Below are 7945 nucleotides of genomic sequence, written 5' to 3'. Positions count from 1 at the left end.
TGTAACAATGAAATTGAGAGTGAACCGACCATCAAATACTGAATATCTCGCAGCAGACCCCTACATTGACCACTTTCCGTCAGATTAAATGAAGCAACCTTAGGCACGGCTACAGCAAGACTGGACGGAGAATTAATATTGATACTGGAATACGGTGGAAGCAGCTACCTGTAGCTAGCTATACAATTAGATTCCGTTGAGTGCATTGGTTTTGAAATATCGCATGTATGCGCCTATGCTGATAACATAGCAAGTATTAGTAGAAGTGTGAGAGGAGTGAGAAAAATCCTGACCATGTTGACCAGCGAAAATCAGTGAAAGAGCTAGCAATAAATGAAGATAAGGCTAAATATATGATATCACAACGAAACGAACAACGATGCAGACTTAGAAGAAGATTACATAGAATGGCTCATGCAGTAATGAAATATGGTCCTGTGGCCTAAAGGGTAATACGAGTTTCCACACTTACGTGAAGCTGCTCAAATCCAAATGATGAGCAAAGATATAAAGATAGCTATATGTATATAAAAGCCTTATTAAACCAGTGGTAAAACATGGATGCGAAACCAGGACTCTAAAAATCATACACGATCTTCTTAGGACATTTTAATGAAAAGTCCTAGAGCTTTAGAAAATGAGTATGGCTCCTAGAGGGCATTGTTAAGTTTATTAAAAGTAGAAAACTTGGATAGTTAAGGCACGTGGGATAAATGTATAATGAGAGGGCAACAAGGATAGTTGCAAATTGGAGGCCAGTGGGTCGAAGAGCCGATCAACAAAAAGATGGTACGATGATATAGAGAAAGATTTTAGAGAAATGGGAGTTAGGAAATGGAGACGATTGTATGGCGAAATGACAGAATGGAAGATCATGGAGCAGTCTAAAACCCACCAGAGATTATAACGCTAGAAGAGAAATAAGAAAAACGTTATTGGAGGAAAAATACTGTTGTGCAAAATATAAGTTGAAAGGCATTTTTAGTACTTTTAGTACTTACAGGCATAATTTTTCATTAAGAAAACTCATTTCATAATGTTTCCACGTTTTTTTCTATATTTTATTCTGCATTTTTTTAAACGTCACAACAACTGTCTAAAGTTTATTTTCAATATATTTCTTTTATCGTAACCCAACATATTATATATATTATATTAAAGAAGAAATTTCAGCTTTTATTTGAGATTAAAATTTTGTATAGTCTTCATGAATAAACCTTTAAATATACTTTTAAATTTCGGGTTATATTTTTATAGTTTATACATAATTGAAATAAGATAATGAATGAACAAAATTCCCTGATTTTTTTGAAGATGTTTTAAATCCAACCATCAATTTAAAGATGAATTATTTACATCAGAATGTCTTAAAAATGTTCAAATTTTGAGCTTAAATTAGAGCACATTGATATCAACGAAAGTATAGTCTACTATTTGGATTAAAATTTTATTGGGCTGTGTTATAACTATTATAAAATAGGTGGCAGTACCTTAACAATTCAAATACTTAGAGACCTTTATTGGTATTTTAATAATTTTACTTATTGTTAAAGGGAGCGAACTTAATATATACAGTAGATAATATGATATATTTCATTTTATCCTGTTAATGAGTGATACGTAGAGTAATCTAAATAAAACCTTCTAGGTTTTCAATGACAGTTTCTCCTATTTTAAATCAAAAGTTTTATTCAGGAGTTTTATATGTATTTAGGATATATAATTATAATGATTGATAAATTATAATTAAAGCAGCAGGTGAATAAAAGTGCAGGTGAACTATATACATATCTGCCCAAGATTTACAATTTTATACTATATTTTATAATACCCAACTACAGGCCATTTAACAAAATCACTTTGTAGATTTTAAATATTTATAATGCAAATTGTAATATTATTTTATACACATATCTCCTTTTCTTATAATTTATTACGTTTTTTCTTACCCAACCAATCTCAATAGAAATAATTTATAAGACTGATAAAATCGGCTAAGACTATAATAAGAAAATGACTATACGATTTCATGGACAATAATCCGGAAATGGGGAAATATAAATACGGGAGGCAGAGAAAAGCAAACGCAGAGGAAATGTACCGACATATTTTATGAAGTAATCTATTGAGTTCGGGGGTCGTTGCTTAGACAGCAATTGTGGGAGTTAATGGTGAACCGGAAGATCCCTAACTCGATTGCCCTCTCCGCACGAATCGTTTCTTCAACCCTGCGCTTCGGTCGCCCTCCCGGAGAACTCCGGAGGCAAAGTAAATAGAATAGTGTTAAAAATCATCGTGGCGCGTAATCATGTGATATATGGGGACATTCGGCGGTTAATTCTAGGGCGATAGCGGTGCTCCTCTATGGCATCCGCCCCTTTTCGTTCGCTGGCTTCGCGCCAGCTTCATTATTTCCGGCGACGCGCGGGGCACAAAAGGCAGTAAAAAGTGGTGCCCGGTCGAAAACAGCGCTCGAGTGTGCTGGGTGTAATATTAAAAATTACATAATTCAAAATCCCGCTTCCGGTCCGTGACACTTGTCTGGATCTGTCGCAAATGGCTACTTCCGATTTAAAATGTGCGGAAACGCCGTTTGCCGTAGTGATTCACCGCCACCCCGCCCATACGCTTAAGAGGAAATGGGATAATGGCGTCGGGGCGAAAACAATGGATGTCTTTCTTATTTGCGGCTAACGGATCTGATGACCCGTTACTTCCGGTCATCTTTCTTTTAGCCTTTTCCACCAAACGACACATTATATTAACTATAATTTTATTGATTTTCTTCATGTCTTTCCCATCAAATTCGAAAGATATTTTTGTTGTAATTAAGTTTTTTTTTTTATTGCGGTAAACTTTTTCATTATTACCCGTCGATTGTAAAATAAAAAAGGGGTGAAAAAGGCCCAAGGCAAGTCGACGGGATTTTGTACATCTTATCTGGCATCTAACGTTTAATGAAGTAGAGGGACATTGATTAAGAGCCCATTTTAAACTCAATCTTTAATTCAATCGCATTAAGGAGAAACAAGGCGATCGCAGCAGAGGAAGACAGGATTGGAGCGCGGACAACTTTTTTAATCAGTTGATTCCGGAGATTACTTCCTACGATAAGGACTGATGTTAATGGAATTAGTATCGATGTCCCTCGACTCTTCGAAAGAGATCGAAACGACCCAACGAAAGAGCTCACTCGGAATCTATTCGAGAAGAGCTTTTTCTTTCAGTCGCTATCTATGGAATCGGATCACAATCTTCACATCAATTTCTTCCTCTATTCCGATCGATAGATTCGGGTTTGTTTTACATACAATTCGTCTTCTTTTAAGGACGGAGGTGGTTCACCCTTGTCCGGACAAAGTTAGGACACGCGTCGTCTCGATGATTCTGCATTAGATTGGTGATATTTATTGCTGTAGGGCACGTGACCTCAAATGAAATGGGGTAATGTAAATGTATGTTATAGAGGGGGCGCGAACCTAACTGTAAATACAATTATTAACAATGAGTTGAATTAAAGTTGAAATGCAATTGATAGAATAGAGTGTAAGTAATATCTTTAAAAATGATTGGAATAATACAAACAGTTTATTTCAAAATGTTATTTATACTTAAGAAATTACAAAATATAAAGATGTGATATTATTTATTTATTAGAAATTTGGAATTCATGGACGATTTCTAGATAGAGTGATTTATCTTAAGACTAATATATTTCAAATTTTGTCTATCAATGGTTAATGAACATTTCGATAACTCATATTTTTGAGTCATCTAGCTCTCATACATTTTATGGCGATAATTAACTTCAAGAATGGCAATAGATAACTAACCACTATTCCCTACGATTATTTAAATGGAGTATGGTAATTCTATACTTTTATTTGACAAATAATTGGCACGATGATCTCTAAAACTATGTATTCTCGATTCTGTTATAATAAACGCATCCAAGAAAATGGCTAATTGTAAAATATTCAAGAATAACAGTCTAACTCTATGACGAGCACAAGAATATTCACGACTGGATTTATCTACGGTATCAACGCCACCCGTATTACCATTCAAATCATGCTGATCGATCTTTATCATTAGTGTTCTTTGTTACCAATATTCAACATGCAGTGTTTCGAAACATTTTCACTACACAAAAATTATAGTTAATTGAATGATCTCTAAACTTTCGCCAAATCACGGAATTAATCAATGGCAATTTGTCACGTACACGGCACACTGCTAGCGTACCTTGTTAGTGTACCCAAGTTTTATCTTTATCGCCAATTTTTTAGTTTAATATATGCAAAATAGGTATGCTTGATAACTTAATAACTTTATTATACAATATAAGGGACTTAATCGTGAAATAGTTAAGGGAGATATGTCTAAAATAAAGAGAAATAAGTACAGGGAAAATAAAAAACTAATCAGTGCTATCTTCTTGCATACAGACATGAACTCAGATCCTATGTGAATCGAATTGCGTTTCCAGGTACAATTGAATAGTATAAACTCTCCCCAACAAAGGAAGATTTATTTAATTCTAATATCTCCTATGATATAGGCCCGACGCAGCGGAGAGTGGCTAAGATAAGAGAACAAAGTTGATGTAATGCTTTGATCAGTTATCTTCAAAATGAGAAATCGGACTTAACAGAAATTTTGAAATCCTTCGCATATACCATTATAGACATCCATCGTTTTATGTTAAAATTGCATTTGAACCGGATCATAGAATCGTTGCGATGAGGGTTTGAAGTTCCTCACAGAATTTTATCTTGGTTACCTTCATTGGCTGCTAACTTAATTACCATTCTAGTATGAAGTAAGGAAATTATATACCTTCTACTTAGAGCTTGCAATATCGGGATCCCGGACAATTTTTGTCCGGTATTAAAAACCGGTATTGATGACAAAATACCGGTATTTCAGTATTATTTTTATTTAGCGCGCTCGATGGCCGGGGACGGCCGATGTCCTCGAAAACGACCGTGCTAGTTTGAAGTTGTCCTGGAAAATGACGTAGAGGATTCTTGTTTGTTGTCTATATTATGTCCGTTCTAACCTCATTTTTTCAAGTGACATTTTTTGATCAGTGTAAATACCATCTACAAGAAATTGCATTTTGCATTTTGTTCGTGTTCAATAAATTTGTCATACCTAGCGAACAATAAAATAATCTCTCCATACAACTATTTTTGGAGTTTTTACTCCATAATGGTGTTTCAGGTCGGTTTGATTCGTGTAGTGTCCCACCAAGTATAACAGTAGTATGATAAGTCTGACAAACTACCAAGAGCCATTATGTTAAAGTTTCTATCTTGAATCTGCACCTTTTCAGAAAATTCCAAAGCAGCAATTCGAAAGAATTCCACAGACCTTCAGATGATGAAGTGTAATTTAATTTTTTGACGCGGCACTGAAGTTGAACCTTTGGACCAAGTAAAAGACAACAAAACAATGATGGTATCCAGGCCTTTCAGTTTATTGATACTTTGTATAGATTCCTAATATCTTTCCATTTTTTGGTTATCTTCTCAGATTCTGTAACTTATGCTTTGTTGCCAATCTAAAAATATAGTAGGAATTAACCTGTTGTTAGTAGAGGTGACGCCACAGAGGGGGAAAAAATCTTACAATTAGATATATCTAATGATTGTATTTTAGTGAGTAAACTTTTTTATAGTAATACCAGTATTAATACCGGTATCCCGGTTTTAAAAATTTTGAATACCGATTACCGGTATTGAGATTTTGGTCCGGTATTGCAAGCCCTACTTCTAGTTCTTTTAACTTTTTTTAACTTTTATGAAGTCTTCTAACAAATATTTGCAAAGCTATAGAATAATAGTTTGTTCGGATAAGTCTTAAAGACAAAGTTCAACATATCATATAGTTTATCACTGTAAAGGAGACAGTAAACATCCTAGAAGTATTCGAACGGAAAAAAACATGATAAATGTTCAAAACGCAATGATTAGGAGCCCAAACTTCGTCAAGTACAAAATTAACAATGACAATCGAAATAAAAACAATTGCATCCTTTTGAGTTTAAAAAATCCCAATGAACTAAGACACATTTCGAAGTTTGAAGTAGTTGGTCCAGATTTTTTAATGATGTAAGGCAGACTGTAAAGGCAGATTTTACTTGTAGAATTTCTTTCCCTCCTTATCATAACATCAGATTACTTTCAGCAAAATGTACTGTTATAACCTGGCATAACCTGAAATATTAGACATCGAATTTGAATTGCTGGAGATGGATCTTTACTTTAGCCAGCATAATCTCCAAATTTACGTCTTTATCATTTCTGGCTATGAGAAATAGTGAAAGAACGCGGGTGTAGGTCATATTTATTAATACAGCATTAAATTTTGACCTTCAATGCTTGAACACACTTCTTGAGGCAAACTCAAGTATTCAGAAAACCCCACAAAAAAGACAACACCACCAAGAAGAATCAATGTTTTATGGGAAATGTCACGATTCTGGTGATACCAGAATATAACTATTCAACAACCTCGTGTTCTAATATTTGGCATTTTTTTCTTGTACTAATACTTCATTTAATAACACCACTGTTTTCTGGTTTTGATATTTTTGTCAAGATCATCTACTTTCTATTTGCTAATAATTAACTTTGAGATGCCTCGTGTGGATATCTTGGTATATCAACACCAACCCAACCCAACCTAACGTGTGTCGTACTCGTTTGAAAAATGTGAAAACACCGTCAAAAATAATATGATAAGTTGCATACAATTTATGGAAATCATAAATTCACATATCATATTTATTCCATAAATATTAAAATTTATTACCTAATTCTGCTTATTTAAGTATTATAATCATTAGTTGAAGAACTGTTCAAGGTTCATGGTGTCATAAACAATTGAAATAACGAACGTTGGTATGGATGGGATTTTCAGGTAGTTGAGAAAGCTCAAAAGATCACGCCAAAGTGTTGTATGCGTCTTTACTTTTTTTAATTCCTTCTATTCTTTTTTGAATTGACCTATATTGTTACATTACGCAATTTTTTGTTCACACCTTCACCTGAAATTCTTCTTTTACTTCTTCTCTCCCAAGAGAGTTGTTGAATCTATTGTTCTTGTTAAAGCCTGCGTCTGAAATATCTCCTAAGACGATGGTCACCAGACCACCAAGGTTCCGGGCAGCTTATTTGTAAGCACAATTTTCTGTCCCATCTTTTCTTTCCAAAGATTGTCACATTTCTGCTTCTCTTAGTTTTGGTTGTGTTTTCTCGTAATTCAATTCCGTAAATCATTATTGGATAGATGGAGGTCTTTTATATTTACACTTTATTATCTATACGCATTCGTTTAGCCAAACAGTACAAACAGCTTGAAATTGCGGGCATTTTGTTGAATTTGCTTCTGAGGTTTGCGGGATCGTGATTGCTTGAGATGTGCACACCCAAGTACGAAAATTCCATGACTTGATCTATGATATTGACTAGCAGCATACATATTGCTACCTCTATCCATTTAGTTTTTGAAGTAAACACAACAATATTCAGGGTTTCGATTAACAAACCTGTGTAGTTGTCTTTGCAGGTTGTCCTCTGAGTTGGCGATTCTTGTCTTGGTGATATCTTCAGTTAATTCTTCTCTGACCCTAACTTTAGTTGTGTTGTTAGTGTTCAGTTTGTGTACTATGTCTATGATGTCAGCTGGTACACCTTCTGTCGAATTCGTTGGGAAAATACATATGCAGAAATGTTGAGCTTACCTGTATATTTGCATTCCTGCCTGTTGAGTACTTGAAATTAAGAAATAGATAGTTTGGCTATTCGTGCAGTTTTAATGATTTCCGTTTCGAATATAGACATATTTGCTTCATTATCTCGCCTAATGTTTGAAATCTTACTAATCCATGTTTGAACATGGATTAGGAAGTATTTCATAAAACATCCAATGATTTTCT

This window comes from Onthophagus taurus, chromosome 1, assembly GCF_036711975.1.
Source record: "Onthophagus taurus isolate NC chromosome 1, IU_Otau_3.0, whole genome shotgun sequence".
Taxonomy (NCBI): domain Eukaryota; kingdom Metazoa; phylum Arthropoda; class Insecta; order Coleoptera; family Scarabaeidae; genus Onthophagus; species Onthophagus taurus.
Note: the sequence above shows the minus strand (reverse complement) of the source record.